The 17890-nt window shown below is 37.7% G+C and overlaps 1 protein-coding gene across 5 annotated transcripts in view; it reads right to left on the bottom strand.

Moving 5' to 3' along the window:
• The window catches only part of LOC148951004 (serine/threonine-protein kinase 32A), a 368633-nt gene that overhangs the window by 339753 nt on the left and 10990 nt on the right, over positions 1–17890 (bottom strand). For 3 of the 5 annotated variants that reach the window (XM_089090551.1, XM_089090550.1, XM_089090549.1), the window contains exon 1: positions 15165–17816. The gene's annotated coding sequence lies outside the window, so the exon portion shown is untranslated. Of the gene's footprint in view, positions 1–15164 lie in introns of all 5 variants that reach the window. The other 2 variants (XR_016141888.1, XR_016141889.1) reach the window with 1 other exon arrangement.

Below are 17890 nucleotides of genomic sequence, written 5' to 3'. Positions count from 1 at the left end.
AAATAGCTATCTCAATCAATCAATCAATCAAAGCCTTTTCAATTTCCAATCAAATGAGCCCTTTTGAATTTTCTACGACAAAACTTTCAATAAAATTCTTACATGCCCCCAGGACATAACTTACAACCCTTGCCTTGAGTGCTGGGGGGGGGTCATTCTCAAAGACCTAATTTCCAGAATTTTTTACTACGTTGAACAAAATGGCTATCTGAACATTTTGATTGGATGTGTTTGGGGGAATGGTGGGCGTGAGAGGGGGGTTAGTTACCCTCCAATCACTTTCGACTATTACAAAGGGCACTAGCCCTCTCAATTTCTATTTAGCCCTCAATTAGTCCTCTCAGTTTTACTACTACTCTATTTATAAAAACCTTATATGCCCCCAGGGCAGAACTTACAACCTTTGCCCTTGGAGCTCTTGGGGGATTGTCATCCTTAAATACATAATTTTTAGAACTTTCAACTACGTTGAATAAAATGGCTATCTCTAAACTTTGATTGAATGTTTTTGGGAAATGGTGGGCGTAAGAGGGGGGTTAATTACTCTCCACTCACTTTCGACAATTAAAAAGGGCAATTTCAATTTCCAATCAAATGAGCCATTTGTGAAATCTCTATAACAACTTTCAATAGGAATTTTATATGCCCCCAGGGCATAACTTAAAACCCTTGCACTGAGGGCTCTGAGGGGTTATGATCCTAAAAGACCTAATTTCAAGAACTTTCAACTACGTTGAACAAAATGGATATCTCAAAATTTTGATTGGATATGTTTGGGAAAATGGTGGGCGTGAGAGGGGTGTTATTCGCTCTCTAATCCCTTTCAACTATTAAAAAAGGAACTAGCTATTTTAACTTCCAATTGAATGAGCCCTTTTGAAGTTTCTGCGCTTTCAATAGAAACCTTATACGCCCCTAGGGCATAACTTACAACCCTTGCCTTGAGAGCTGTGGGGGAGGGGAGGGGTTGCCATCCTTAAAGACTTAATTTCCAAAACTTTAAACTACGTTGAATAAAATGGCAGTCTAAAATATTGATTGGATGTGTTTGGGGAACAGATTGGCGTGAGAGGGGGGTTAGTTGCCCTTAAATCACTTTCAACTATTAAAAAAAGCACTAGCCCTTTGAATTTTCAATCGAATGAACCCCTTTTCAAGTTTCTACGACAAAGATTTCAATAAAAACCTTATAAGCCCCCAGGGTATAACTTATAATCCTTGCCCTGAAGACTATGGGGGGAATGTCCTGCTCAAAGTTATAATTTTCTGAACTTTGAACTGCGTGGAACAAAATGGCTATCTCAAAATCATTATTGGATGTGTTTGGGGAAATGATGGGCGCGGAAGGGGTTTAGTTGCTCTCCAATCCCTTCGACTATTAAAAAGGGTACTAGCCAGTTCAATTTCCAATCGAATGAGCCCTTTTTGAAGTTTCTATGACAACACGTTCTATAAAAACCTTATATGCCTTCTGGCCATAATTTACAACCCTTGCCCTGAGGGCTATGGGGGGGGGGGGGTTGTCATCCTCAAAGACCTAATTTCCAGAACTTAAAACTACGTTGAATAAAATGGCTATCTCAAAGTTTTGATTAGATGTGTTTGGGGAAAAGGTGGGCGTGAGAGGCGGGTTAGTTGCCCTCTAAGCACTACCCCTTTGAATTTCCAATCGAATGAGCCTTTTTTTGAAGTTTTCTACGACCACGCCTTCTATAAAAAAAACAACCTTATATGGCCCCAGGGCATAACTTAAAACCCTTAACCTGAGAGTTGTGGGGGAGTGTCCTCCTCAAAAATATATTTTCTATTTGGAAATCAACTACGCTGAACAAAATGGCTATCTCAAAATTTTGGTTGGATGTGTTTGGGAGAATGATGGGCGTGGGGGTGCGGGGGTCTAGTTGCCCTCTAATCACTTTTGACTATTAAAAAGGACACTAGTCATTCCAATTTCCAATCGAATGGGCCCTTTTCGAAGTTTCTACGACAACTCCATCGACACGAAGTGCCCTAGTATTGAAAAAAAATAATACATTGTGCCAACATCGTTCTTTACTTACGCAGTGCAATCGCGCTAGCTATGATTTTTACAACAACTTTCTATATAAGCCTTATATGCCCCCAGGGCATAGCTTACAACCTTTGCACCGAGGGCTCTGAGGGGACCTAATTTCCTAAGAGACCCAATTTCCAGAACGTTCAACTACGTTGAAAAAAATGGATATCTCAAAATTTTGATTGGATGTGTTTTGGAAAATGGTGGGCGTGAGAGGGGCGTTAGTCGCTATCCGATCACTTTCAACTATTAAAAAATGCACTAGCCCTTTGAATTTCCAATTGAATGAACCCTTTTGATGTTTCTATGACAACTCTTTCAATGAAAAGTTTATATGCCCCTAGGGCCTAACTTACAACCCTTGCACTGAGGGCGCTGAGGGGGCTATCATCCTAAAAGACCTAATTTCCAGAACTTACAACTACGTTGAACAAAATGGATATCTCGAAATTTTCATTGGATGTGTTTGGGAAAAAGGTGGGCGTGAAAGGGGCGTTAGTCGCTGTCCAATCACTTTCAACTAATGAAAAAGGCACTAGCCTTTTCAATTTCCAATTGAATAAGCCCTTTTGAAGTTTCTACGACTACGCTTTCAATAAAAACTTTATATGCCCCCTGGGCAAAACTTACAACCCTTGCCCTGAGGGCTGTGGGGGAGGGGCTGTCATCCTTAAAGACCTAATTTCCAAAACTTTCAACTACGTTGAAAAAAATGGCTATCTAAAAATTTTGATTCGATGTGTTTGAGGAAAAGTTGGGCATGAGAGGTGGGTTATTGGCCCTCCAATGACTTTTGACTATTAAAAAGGGTACAAGCTTTTGAATTTTAAATCGAATGATCCCTCTTTCAAGTTTCTACGACAAAGATATCAATAAAAACCTTATATGCCCCCAGGGAATAACTTATAACTCTTGCCCTGACGACTCTAGGGGAGGGGGGGAGTGTCCTGCTGAAAGGTATAATTTCCTGAACTTTGATCGTCGTGGGCCAAATTGGCTATCTCAAAATTTTTATTGGATGTGTTTGGGGAAATGGTGAGCGTGGAAGGGGTTTTAGTTGCTTTCCAATCCCTTTTGACTATTAAAAAGGGCGCTAGCCATTTCAATTTCAAATCGAATGAGCCCTTTTGAAGTTTCTACGACAACGCGTTCTATAAAAACCTTATATGCCCCCAGGGCATAACTTACAACCCTTGCCCCGAGGGTTTTTGGGGAGTTTCCTCCTCAAAAACATATTTTCTATCTGGGAATCAACTAAGCTGAACAAAATGACTATCTCAAAAATTTTGATTGGATCTGTTTGGGGGAGTGATGGGCGTGAGAGGGGGAATAGTTGCCCTCTAATCACTTTCAACTATTAAAAAGGGCACTAGCCCTTTGAATTTCCAATCGAATGAGCCTTTTTTGAAGTTTCTACGACCACGCTTTCTATAAAAAACCTTATATGCCCCCAGGGCATAACTTACAACCCTTGCCCTGAAGGGTGCGGGGGAGTGTCCTCCTCAAAAGCATAATTTCTATCTGGAATTCAACTACCCTGAACAAGATGGCTATCTCAAATTTTTGATTGGATGTGTTTCGGGAAATGATAGGCGTAGAAGGGGTATTAGTTGCCTTCCAATCACTTTCGACTATTAAAAAGAGCACAAGCCACTCCAATTATCAATTGAATGAGCCCTTTTCGAAGTTTCTAAGACAGCTTATTCCATATGAAGTGCTCTGCTCTAAAGGAAAAAAATGATAAATGACACATTGTGCCAACATCTTTCTTATATGCCCTCAGAGCATAACTTAAAACCCTTGCCCCAAGGGTTGTGGGGGAGATTCCTCCTCATAAACATATTTTCTATGAAAATCAACTATGCTGAACAAAATGGTTATCTCAAAATTTCGATTGGATATGTTTGGGGAAATGATGGTCGTGGGGCCTTCAATCACTTTCGACTATTAAAAAGGACACTACCCACTCCAGTTTCCAATCTAATGAGCCCTTTTCGAAGTTTCTACAACTCCTTCGATACGAAGTGCCCGGGTATGGAAAAAAAAAATAATACATTGTGCCCACATCGTTCTTTACTTAGGCAGCTGCCTATGATTACATGCAATTAATTGAGTTTTTAGTACAAATACAAATCCCACGCATCCTTTTTTCATTTATATTTCTTCTGCCCTGCCTCAAGTGAAGTGACAGTCGTCAGCAAATGCTGTCAGTGGATATCAACCAACAAGGGAATGCTTTTTCTCTCTCTAGCTTATTTTTCGAGAAATGTATCACTTCTGCACTTCCATTTCGGTCATAATCATATTTATGATTCAAATTTTAAATAAAAATGGCTCAACATCCTAAAATCAAGGATTGAAAAATCCTAAGATCATTTCTCACGTTTTCATAATTCTGACATAATTAACAAAAACCTTTTCCTGCATTGTTATCGAAAAAAAAATCAGCAGGGATTGGAATGTCAGCAATGTGCATTCAGCCCTACTTTGATTCTCAATGATACTCATTGTCATGCTGGTCCTTGCTTGGAGAACACCTTGGCAGACGTTTTGTTTATGATTACCTCAGGAGTGTCGAAATGCAGATACAAAATTTAGTGACAGTGACGGTGACGACATTCATATGTACTTAATAGCTGCATTTGAGTTAATATTCGGTTCGCTTCTGTTTCAAGATGGGGTTGAAAAATTAACTCCCCAGATCAGCAAAAAAATTTAAAAACTTTATGCACTGCTAAAAAACCATTATCTAGATTCTTTTTTACATAGGTATTGAAATGAATCTGGTTTTTTTTTTTTTTTTTTTTTTTTTTTTTTTTTTTTTTTTTTTTAATGTCTAGGAAAAAGAGAAAACAATAAGGTATCATAGGCAATGCGCTAGCGCTGCCTAAGTAAAGAACGATGTGGGCACAATGTGTTTTTTTTATTTTGTTTTTTTCCATAACCGTGCACCTCGTATTGAAGGAGTTGTCGTAGAAACTTCGAAAAGGGCTCATTCGATTGGAAATTGGAGTGGCTAGTGCCCCCTTTTTAATAGTAGAAAGTAAATGGAGGGCAACTAAACCCCCCCCCCCCCCAGGCCCATCATTCCCAAAACACATCCAATCAAAATTTTGAGATAGCCATTTTATTCAGCGTAGTTGATTTCAAGATAGAAAATATGTTTTTGAGGATGATACTCCCCCACAACCCTCGGGGCAAGGGTTTTAAATTATGCCCTGAGGGTATATAGGAACGATGTACTAATTATAATTTTTTTTTTCCTTTAGAGCAGGGCACTTCAAATGGAAGGGGCCGTCGTAGAAACTTCATAAGGGGCTCTTTCGATTGGAAATTGAGAGTTCTGGTGCCCTTTTTAATAGTAGAAAGTGATTGGAGGGCAACTAGCCCCCAACCCTATCCCCCATGCCCATCATTCCCCAAAACACATCCAATCAAAATTTTAAGATAGCAAATTTGTTTAGCGTAGTTGAATTCAAGACAGAAAATGCGTTTTTGAGAAGGACACTCCCCCACAACACTCAGGGCAAAGATTTTAAGTTATGCCCTGAGGGCATCTAAGGTTTTTATAGAAGGCGTCGTCGTAGAAACTTCAAAAAAGGTTCATTCGAGTTGAAATTCAAAGGGCTAGTGCCCTTTTTCATAGTCGAAAGTGATTGGAGGGCAACTAGCCCCCCTCTGACGCCCATCATTCCCCCAAACACATCCAATCAAAATTTTGAGATGGCTATTTTGTTCAGCGTGGTTGATTTCCAGATAAAAAATATTTTTTTGAGGAGGACACTCCCCCACAACCCTCAGGGCAAGGGTTTTAAGTTATGCCCTGGGGGCATACAAGGTTTTTTATAGAAAGTGTTGTCGTAGAAACTTCAAAAAAAGCTCATTCGATTGGAAATTCAACGGGCTAGTCCCCTTTTTAATAGTTGAAAGTGATTGGAGGGCAACTAGCCCCCCCCCCCACGCCCATCATTCCCATTGATGGGCGTGGCCACCAATAGCCATTTTGTTCAGCGTAGTTGATTTCCTGATAGAAAATATATTTTTGAGGAGGACACTCCCCCACAACCCTCAGGGCAAGGATTATAAGTTATTCCCTGGGGTCATAAAAGGTTTTTATTGAAATCTTTCGTAGAAACTTAAAAAAGGGCTCATTCGATTTGAAATTCAAAAGGTTAGTATCCTTTTTAATAGTCGAATGTGATTTGAGGGCAACTAATCCCCCTCTCACGAGCACCTTTTTCCCAAACACATCCAATCAAAATTTTTAAATAGCCATTTCATTCGACGTAGTTGAAAGTTTTGGAAACTGGGTCTTTAAGGATGACTACCCCTCCCCCCAAAGCCCTCAGGGCAAGGGTTGTAAGTTATAAAACTTACATATAAAGCTTTTATTGAAAGCATTGTCGTAGAAACTTTAAAAGGGCTCATTCAATTGAAAATTAAAAGGGCTAGTGCCTTTTTAATAGTTGAAAGTGATCGGATAGCGACTAACGCCCCTCTCACGCCCACAATTTTCTCAAACACATCCAAACAAAATTATGATATATCCATTTTGTTCAACGTAGTTGAACATTCTGGAAATTAGGTCTTTAAGGATGATATGCCCCTCAGAGCCCTCACTGCACGGGTTGTAAGTACTGCCCTGGGGGCATATAAGGTTTATATAGAAAGTTGTTGTATAAATCATGGGCAGCGATATCTTGCTGCTTAAACAAAGAACGGGGACACTCGAGAACGAGACAAGAAACGGGGAGTAAGTAAAGAGGTGGACACTCCCCAACAATCCTCAAGGCAAGGGTTTTAAGTTATGCCCTGGGGGAATATAAGAACGATGTTGGCACATGTATTATTTATTAATTTTTTCCTTTAGAGCAGGGCAATTCGTATCGAAGAAGTTGTCGTAGAGATTTCGAAAAGGGCTCATTCAATTGGAAATTGGAGTGGCTTGTGCCGTTTTTAATAGTCGAAAGTGATTGGAAGGCGGCTAACACCCCTGCCATGCCCACTATTTCCCGAAACACATCCAATCAAAATTTTGAGATAGCCATTTTATTCGGCGTAGTTGATTTCAAGATAGAAATTATGTTTTTGAGGACACACCCCCACAGCCCTTAGGGCAAGGTTGTAATTTATGCCCTGGGGGCATATAAGATTTTTATAGAAAGTTTTGCTGCAGAAACTTCAAAAATGGCTCATTCGATTGGAAATTCAAATGGCTAGTGCCCTTTTTAATAGTCGAAAGTGATTGGAGGGCAACTGACCCGTTCTTGAAATTAGGTCTTTGAGGATGACACCCCCCCACAGCCCTCAGGGGTAAGGGTTGTAAATTATGCCGATGGGGCATATAGGGTTTTTATATAACGTGTTTTCGTAGAAACTTCAAAAAGCACTCATTCGATTGGAAGTTCAAATGGCTAGTGCCCTTTTTAATAGTCGAAAGTGATTGGAAAGCAACTAAAACCCCTTCCACGCCCACCATTTCCCCAAACACATCCAATAAAGATTTTGAAATAGCCATTTTGTTCAGCGTAGTTGATTTCCTGATAGAAAATAGATTTTTGAGGAGGATACTCCCCCAGAACCCTCTGGGCAAGGATTATAAGTTATGTCCTGGGGGCATATAAGGTTTTTATTGAAATCTTTGTCGTAGACACTTGAAAAAGGGCTCATTCGATTTGAAATTCAAAATACTAGTATCCTTTTTAATAGTCGAAAGTGATTTGAGGGCAACTAATCCCCCTCTCAAGCCCACCTTTTCCCCAAACACATCCGATCAAAATTTTTAGATAGCCATTTTATTCGACGTAGTTGAAAGTTTTGGAAATTAGGTCTGTAAGGATGACAACCCCTCCCCCCACAGCCCTCAGGGCAAGGGTTGTAAGTTATGAAAACTTACATATAAGGTTTTTATTGAAATCCTTGTCGTAGAAACTTCAAAAGGGCTCATTCAATTGGAAATTGAAAGGGCTAGTGCCTGTTTTAATAGTTGAAAGTGATTGTACAGCGACTAACGGCCCTCTTACGCCCACCATTTCCCTAAACACATGCAATCAAAATTTTGAGATATCCATTTTGTTCAACGTAGTTGAATGTTCTGGAAATTAGGTCTTTTAGGATGATAACCCCTTCAGAGCCCTCACTGCAAGGGTTGTAAGTTATGCCCTGGGGGCATATAAGGTTTATATAGAAAGTTGTTGTATAAATCATAGGCAGCGCGATCTTGCTGCCTGAATAAAGAACGGGGACACTCAAGAACGAGACAAGAAACGGGGAGTAAGTAAAGAGGTGGACACTCCCCAACAATCCTCAAGGCAAGGGTTTTAAGTTATGCCCTGGGGGAATATAAGAACGATGTTGGCACAGTGTATTATTTATTAAATTTTTCCTTTAGAGCAGGGACTTTCATATCGAAGAAGTTGTCGTAGAAACTTCGAAAAGGGCTCATTCAACTGGAAATTGGAGTGGCTTGTGCCGTTTTTAATAGTCGAAAGTGATTGGAAGGCGACGACTAACACCCCTTCCACGCCCACATTTCCCGAAACACATCCAATCAAAATTTTGAGATAGCCATTTTATTCAGCGCAATTGATTTCCACATAGAAATTATGTTTTTGAGGACACTCCTCCACAGCCCTTAGGGCAAGGTTGTAAGTTATGCCCTGGGGGCATATAAGGTTTTTTATTGAAAGTGTTGTTGTAGAAACTTCAAAAAAGGCTCATTCAATTGGAAATTCAAAGGGCTAGTGTCGTTTTTAATAGTCAAAAGTGATTAGAGGGCAACTAACCCGCCTCTCACGCCCACCTTTTCCCCAAACACATATAATCAAAACTTTGGGATAGCCATTTTATTATACATAGTTTTAAGTTCTGGAAATTAGGTCTTTGAGGATGACAACCCCCCCCCCACAGCCCTCAGGGGTAAGGGTTGTAAATTATGCCCATGGGGCATATAAGGTTTTTATAGAACGTGTTGTCGTAGAAACTTCAAAAAGGGCTCATTCGATTGGAAGTTGAAATGGCTAGTGCCCTTTTTAATAGTCTGAAAGTAATTGGAAAGCAACTAACATCCCTTCCACGTCCACAATTTCCCCAAACACATCCAATAAAGATTTTGAGATAGCCATTTTGTTCCACGCAGTTCAAAGTTCAGGAAATTATACCTTTAAGCATGACACTCCCCCCACAGTCTTCAGGGCAAGGGTTATAAGTTATTCCCTGGGGGCATATAAGGTTTTTATTGAAATCTTTGTCGTAGAAACTTGAAAAAAGGGCTCATTTGATTGGAAATTAAAATTGCCCTTTGTAATAGTTGAAAGTGAGTGGAGAGTGATTAACCCCCCTCTTAAGCCCACCATTTCCCCAAAAACATTCAATCAAAGTTTAGAGATAGCCATTTTGTTCAACGTAGTTGAAAGTTCTGGAAATTATGTATTTAAGGATGACAAACCCCCCAGAGCCCCAAGGGCAAAAGTTGTAAGCTATGGCCTGGGGGCATATAAGGTTTTTATAGATAGAGCAATCGTAAAACTTCAAAATGGGCTCATTCAATTCTAAATTGAGAGAGCTAGTGCCCTTTGTAATGGTCGAAAGTGATTGGAGGGTAACTAACCCCCCTCTCACGCCCAACACTCCTCCAAATACATCCAATCAAAATTTTCAGATACCCATTTTGTTCAACGTAGTAGAAAGTTCTGGAAATTAAGAATGACACCCCCCCCCCGCGCTCAGGAAAAGGGTTGTAAGTTATGCCCTGGGGGCATATAAGATTTTTATTGAAAGTTTTGTCGTAGAAACTTCAAAACGGTTCATTTGATTAGAAATTGAAAGGGCTAGGGTCATTTTTAATAGTTGAAAGTGATTGGAGAGCGACTACCACCCCTCTCACACCCACCATTTCCCCAAACACATCCAATCAAAATTTTGAGATAGCCTTTTTGCTTAACTTAGTTGAAAGTTCTGGAAATTCGGTCTTAGAGGATGACAACCACACTACCATACCTTAGGGTAAGGGTTGTAATGTATGCCCTGGGGGCATATAAGGTGTATATAGAAAGCGTTGTCGTTTCCAAAAGGGCTCATTCGATTGGACATCGAAAGGCCTAGTGCCCTTTTTAATAGTCGAAAGTGATTGGAAGGCTTGATATATCAAGGAGGCACACTTGTGCCTCTATAAAGAGGCGACCCACCACAATGTTAAGCGATTTCAGGTCCTAGAGGTCACAGAGAGACGGCAGTAATTGCATTTTGTAGCCCAAGCTCAAACTAAGAAACTTGCAAAATTTCATCCTCCTCCGACTTTATCTTCATGGGGTAAACTGGGTCGGAAGTTTCGACCCTCCCACCACAGCCCCCCTTTAACATTGTCCGATTGGGCTGAAATTTAGAGGTTAAGCTTTCCAAGGGCCCAGAAGCTTATCCTCGAAATTTCAGCTCAATCCGATCACTCTTTCCCTGTTTTCAAAAAACCAAATATAGCCACTTAAAATTCATCATCATTTCTTTTTTTTTCTTATCCACGCCTACAGGCCACAGTTGGCAACTGATCCGGGTGAATGAGGACTCATTCGAAGCAGAATTCGACCTTTTAGGGCCTTTTTATATTTTCATACCGAAAAAATTATCCCCCGAATTTATATTTACGAAAAACCTTGTTTTCCTTTAATAGCCCATGTTAATTTTTCCCACCACCCCCCCCCTTGACCGTGGTCTGATCAGGCTGAAATTTAGAGAATAAGCTGTTCTGGGGCTTGGGAGCTTATTCTCAAAATTTCAGCTGAATCTGATCACTCCTTCTCTGTTTTCCAAAAACCAAATATCAAGTTTTGTGGGAATTTGCTTGCGTCGAAAATAGATTCCATTTACTAAAAAACAATTACAATTGTGTCTCTTTAGTCCAGCGATTGATACTCCAGACTGTCAGGCGGAAAACCCGGGTTCGATTCACCGTCAGAGCAAATTTTTTATATACTGAATTTAAACTTTAAAAAAGAAACTCAGTTTCTTTTTTAAATTATTTGAAATAAATTACGTTTTCTAAAGAGTTAAAGAGGCTGAGTTACAAGGTCGACCCTTAAAAGTACAGGGATTAGGAGGCACAGTTGGGGGGCTGTTAAAGAGGCTGAGTCACAAGTTCGAACCTTAAAACGTACAGGGATTAGGAGGCACCCTGTACGACGTGATTTGAGTATTCAGGATTTAAAAGCCTTAACACAAGAATGTTCAAGAGCGGCGGGTTTGGGGGGCGGCACCCTCCCCACATTAACTCCTGACACGATCAGCGAACAGTTAGTCAAGCAATAATAAGTAATAAAATGTACAAAAACGTGCAGAAATTATTTGAAAAAAAACTACGTTTTCTAAATAGTTAAAGAGGCTGAGTTACAAGGTCAAACCTTAGAACGTACAGGGATTAGGAGGCACAGTTGGGGCTGCCGCCCCCAAACCCCGCTTTCGCAGCCTTTAAATAAAAAAAAGTTCTTTAAACTGAAAGTAAGGAGCGACATTAAATCTTAAAACGAACAGAAATTATTCCGTATATGAAAGAGGCTGTGCCCTCTTCAACGCCTCGCTCTTTACGCTAAAGTTTGACTCTGTCTCACAACATTTATTTTTTAAAACAATCAAAAACTTTAGCGTAAAGAGCGAGGCGTTGAGGAGGGCACAGCCTCTTTCATATACGGAATAATTTCTGTTCGTTTTAAGATTTAATGTCGCTCCTTACTTTCAGTTTAAAGAACTTTTTTTTATTTAAAGGCTGCGAAAGCGGGGGTTTGGGGGCGGCAGCCCCCAACTGTGCCTCCTAATCCCTGTACGTTTTAAGGTTCGACCTAGTAACTCAGCCTCTTTAACTCTTTAGAAAACGTAGGTTTTTTCAAATAATTTATAGTAAAGATCGATGTGGGTATAATGTATTATTTTTTGTTGTTGTTGTTGTTTAGACCAGGGCACTTCGTATCGAAGGAGTTGTCATGGGAACTTCGAAAAGGGCTCATTCGATTGAAAATAGAAAGGGTTGATGCCCTTTTTAATATTCGAAAGTGATTGGAGGGCAACTAATCCCCCTTTGACTCCCACCCTTCCACGCCCACACTCCCATTTGCCGATTATGTTTAAAAACTAAATGTTGCCTTAAGATTAAATCAAAATGCACTGTGATAATGCTAATTCCCAATAAGACATCTCATCAGTATCCCAAGATCAATTGAGGGTATTATGTTCAAACTTTCGGGGCTACTTCTGCTCTTAAAAAGTGACCAAATCAAAATACCGTAAGTGTATCCAAGCTATCAAAGAAAGTAAACAGATTTTTTTGCGAATGGTATCATGTTTTCCATTTCAGTTCAAACAGAGGAGGTATGAAACTAAATTAAACAGTACTATTTGTGTACAGATTTTTAAAAGGGTGTATGTTGTTAAGAATTGCTGAAATTTTTTTTCCAGCATACAAATAGCAGGCCAAACTATAAAGTCTAAAAAAACGAAAAGGTTTAAAATATTATCTTTTCCCCTGAAAAGAGTATGTAAATATAAAAGGAACAAAAATTAATTAAAAAGAACTCTTTCTACAAAATAAGTTTTTCAAAGAAAAGTAAAGAACTCCATTAAACAAAAAAAAGAGCAAAAATAAAATTAAATAATCTACCAAACGTAAAACTACTGCAAACCAGCATCGATAAATAAACAAAACCCAAAACGAACAGAAATTAACATTAATTACCGAATCAAACTGAGAACGAGCAGAACTTAACTGACGTTGGGCGCAAATCCCTTATGCCTTCCCAAGGCCAGAACAAAATTTGCACTTTACTGAAAAATACAAATGAATGTGCATTGTCAGTTTAATATACATATACTGATATTTAGCAGTCAAAATTTTAATATTATTGGATTGATTAAAGTTATAAAAGTAAAAACATTTATATTTGTTCAGTAAAGTTCAAATTTTGTTCTGGCCTTGGGAAGGAATAGGGGTTTTGCGCCCAACTTATGTTAATTTCTGCTCGTTTTGAGTTTGACTCGGTTATTTATTGTAATTTCTGTTCGTTTTGGGTTTCATTTATTTATCGATGCTGATTTGTGGTAGTTTCATGCTTGGTAGATTATTTGATTTTATTTTTGCTCATTTTTTATTTAATGGAGTTCTTTACTTTTCTTTGAAAAACCTATTTTGCGGAAAAAGTTTTTTTAATTAATTTGAGTCAAAATTCACAAAGCAATTTTCCCAAGTTGCTTACGCGTGAGAAAATTTGTCATCTTCTGAGAAAGCTGAGCCTCACCCCTTTTGCCAATTTTGGCACTTTTGACACATTGAATGGAGTTTTCATACATTGAGCAAACAGATTTATTTATTTAGATAACTAGCTGATTCAATTAATAATATATTATTATAGTTTAGACAGATTAAACAAAATGAATTTACGGATTGTATATTAGCTTAACTGTCACCTCCATAGTTTTCATATCTACCAATGAATGGGCTTTAACTAGAGGATATGGCAATTTTACAATCACAGTGGGGCCATCTTTGAACTTTGGCCAACGAGGCTGCACCCAAAGGTTCAGGATATATGAAGCAAATGTACACCTACATATAAATTTTGCAATTCCTAAGTTGCGCAAGAAAATCAAGTTCCACCTAACCTTTTCGTGGGCTTTTACCTATTTATATTGCATTCTATTTTTATTTTTCGTAGTTTTATTACGCTACTCTGTCTTATCGTTTGAATTTCCAAATGATTGAAGGGTTTTCACGAGTATTACCTTAGTGGATAGTCACCAGGCCTGAAAGAACTGTATACCAGGCCTGCATGAAGTCGGTGAGAGGGAGGCTTTGAAGAGACTTCACTTGGCATGCCTACCCCGTGCTGAAAAGGCTATAAAGATCCATTTAAACGGATCTCCCGGAATCTTTAATATGATTTGATAATTGGAGGAACAACATTAATTTAATTAATGGAAGGTGCTGTTTATCTCCCGGTTGAAGTTGCTACACAATTATCCCGAACTACATTTCTAAAACTGAAGTAACCAGGAAGTTTACTAACCTTAACCATCTTGACGCTAATCTTTTTATCTTTCTTGTAACACCCAACTTGACCAGATTTGATCTTTTTACATTAAAAAATTGGGAATAATTCTTTGCTACACATTTCTTAATTGATCCGCCTAGATTATTCTTAATATAAATCCCACATAAACCTGGCTGCTGGATATGGCTGCCTCCATCGTGTCACTCCAAAAATTGATGTGGTATCGCTATACAGTTTTAAAAAATAGGGCTAACAAAACAGGCTGTTGCCGCAACAAAAACAAATTGCATACACACTTCTATTTTATATAGTCTAATAGAAACTAATAGATAAGGGCTAGTAGAAGACTACAGGGTAATATGGCTAATAGAAGATTTTGTTGCAGCATCAAAGACAAACTACACAAGTGCTTCTATTTTGTCAGTCGTCATCTGTGGTGGCACATTTGGTCACATCCCTAATATATGATTTATGCTTTTGGGGTATGTCTGCTTTTTTTATAAATTATTTTTTGCTTGCGTCTGTTGCTTGACCGTTAATAGTACAACAAAAAATTAGTTTTCTTTCACTCTTTTTACCAAATATTGCCGAGGATCGGCAATATTCAGCTCAAATCCAAAGCGAATTAACAAAACTGACTTTTTGTGCCACGGGAATTTCTGAGTAGGATGGAGTTTCACGTCCATTGGGTCAAGCCTAGTTTTTTTTTTTAAAGTAGTGTTAAAATCGAGATTCAAAGTTGAATTTATGACGAGTATGAAACCAAAGCTTTGAAAGTATAAGCTTTTCCAAAACCGAAAACTTGATTATTTGTGTTACTGTCCTTTAAGAAACTTTCCTTTTTGTTTAGTCAAACACGTTATAGTGTAATTTTCAATAACAACTTCTAAATATTAGATATTTTTAATTAAAATATACCTACATTGTAGTTTTCTCACTCAAAATAAGTAAATCATAACTGATTCGAACCGGTTTTGTCAGATCTTAGACAACGTAATTCTTGAGGATATTCTGTTTAACAGACAAGTACCTAATTTTCTGAAGAATGATAAAAATTAATACTGCTGAAACATACTTACTCAAAACATTCAAATATTTTCAGACTTTAAAAATAAAATATCTTTATGAAACAACCTCCATACATCGAGAAAGCACTTTCAGAAGAAACACTTTACAACTAACAACAAACACTTTCCGATGTACCTACCTGAGCAAGAACTTTTCGGCTGCGCATCTCATCAAAGAATACTGAAAGAGCTCTCCACTCTTCACTTCATTTTGTAGAGATGGAAAAGCATTGCCTTTGCGACAGTGTTTTGATTTCCTCTCTTTTTAGATTTATTAATCTAACATAACTAGAAAATGGGGTAGGTAAAATTGCATTTTCTAGGATTGAATATTTCATGACATTGATTTTCGACATCGGGATCTGTCCTTATTTATTAATTTCGATTTCATCTGAGCTTATTAATTCTTAGAAGGCTGCAAAAAATAATATTTGGAATACAGCAGCACTAATACATATAAAACAAAACAAATTTTACACTATAGGAGAATCCTTTCATCTATAGTAAGGACTGAAAATAGCTTAACATGAGGTTCAAACCTCAAAATCAAAAACATAAATAACATCGTACCTCCTCTTGGAATGGTTTTCTGAGGGAGATTATCCCTGAAAACATGCGTGTTGATTCCTTTAAAAGAATTTCAACAAACTTAGTTTTAAAGGAAAAACTAGATACAATAGTGATTAGTACCATGTCTAGCCCCTCACAAGAAAAGACGTAATGGAAAAAAAAACGTTTAAGGGAAATTTAGTAAATTTAGCTAATTTTCGAAAAAAGGGACAAACGCCACCAACAGGGCGAATGCTTTTAATGAAAATTACACCGGTAAATTTACAAAACAGAAATCGTATTGTAGAAGTTTCAATCTCCCATGTTAAAAATGCAGAATTGGGCTTTTTATTTCGAGAAGTAATTGTTTTTCAAGGGAGATCGAATCGAACAAATTGCATTTTTGAAGGTTGCTTTGTTTTATTTTTTTTTCTCATGAAACATATGTTGAAAAGGACAAATAATACCCAAAAATAGGAAAATATTCTCATTTTTAAGCAAGTCTAGATCGTTCTCTAAGAAAAAGGTAGATAATATTAAGAAATTTTAGAAATAAAAATCTTAAGTAACACAAAAAATTTGAGTTATTCTTGCTTAATGAATGACAAATTCTGAAACTAATGAATTTAATGATAAGAGTATCGTGTTTTTATGGTGAGAGCTAAAAGTGTAGGTTTGTAACACAATCAGAGGTTCCGCATTGAATGTGAAACAAATTCACTTCGTACGTTCACAAAGTGTATTCTATTAGTTTGCTATTTACTCTATTGTAATTTAATCTATTACTATAATTTTAACAACTTAAGCGGAAAACCTAGTAGGAAGTATGATGCTAAATACTGAGAAAAAAAGACGCTGGGTGAAAAAACAATAGTTTATGAAGACATAAATGAGGAAACAAGATACAAGCTATCGTAAAAGTAATAAGATATTGACATATACTAAATGATATGCATAAAATGCATTGAAAGCTTGTAGAAATTGATAGAGCAGTAAAGCTTGTAGAAACAATAAACTTTGTAATGTTTATAATTATGCAAACACACCACTGAGCTTTAAACCACAGAAAGTTAAAACTCCTTAGGCCAATAAACTAAAAAAGGGAGAAAATAAAAAGCTTTAACCCAGGCTAAAATGAGACTAGCCTTAATAACGCAGAGGAGAGGTTTAAGCTACCAAGTGCTTCTAGCAGGCTAGAAATTTAATGGACTTTTAAGAGACCAAGAGAAAAAGAAAGAATAGGGGGGGGGGCAGAAAAAAAAGACTGCGAAAATCTGTAAAATTAGCTTAAAAACATCAAAGAGCAATTAACTAAGGAACACAAACTTCTTAGGCTAACAAAATGAAAAAGCAAAACAGCGAAAAAACTTCTCGCGAATCAACAAAAAATTGAAATAACCTCAACTTAAATTAGCCTTCCTGGGAGAAGGTACGCACGAAATGCCTTTAGAAAGTTAGAAACTCAATCGATCCTTAAAGGGACCAAAGAGAGAAGGGGGGGATCTGAAAAAAATGAGCTATCAAAATGAAAAAGTAAAACAAAACAAGAACTACAGAGTAAAGAAAAAAAAGTTCTTGTGCTATCAAAATGAAAAAGTAACACGAAACAACAGCAACAAACTCAGACAACCACAGCTGAGACTAGCCTTCATATGAGGAAAGATTCACCTACTTATTACTTTTAAGAAGCTCAATAGTTCATGAATTTTTAAATGAATTTCTGTCGAGAGAGAGAGAAAAAGAAAGAGAGAGAGACGGAAAGACAAGCAAACAAATTGAGGTAGATAGAGGAGGAGATAAGATGAAACAGAAGGGAGGGGGTAACGACAAAAAAAGGGATCAAAATTTATGAACCTGAGCTTAAACATAGCACTAAAACATAAACTGAAAATCCCTAGAGGTTATGCAACAGATTTTTAGCTAATAAGCTGGTAAAGTGTAATAGACATAAGAGACTATTAAAGAGGTTTTGATGACAAACCTTAAACCACAACAGAATCCATCACAGTTCTAACACAATAGATTTATGTACAAAGCATTATCTCTAGAGATCTTTAATCAGTTTGGTAGAATAAATAATAAATATCAGTCTAGCCATTGGCAATAAAACAAAGAACAGTTAATCACGAAGCTTAGCAACACACCTCATTGACATGAACTGTAGTCGAGGCAAAACCTTTCTAATTCCT

Source organism: Artemia sp. Qi Xiang Cuo, chromosome 6 (assembly GCF_049724085.1).
Source record: "Artemia sp. Qi Xiang Cuo chromosome 6, ASM4972408v1, whole genome shotgun sequence".
Lineage (NCBI taxonomy): Eukaryota > Metazoa > Arthropoda > Branchiopoda > Anostraca > Artemiidae > Artemia > Artemia sp. Qi Xiang Cuo.
Note: the sequence above shows the minus strand (reverse complement) of the source record. Positions and strands in the feature narration are given on the sequence as shown.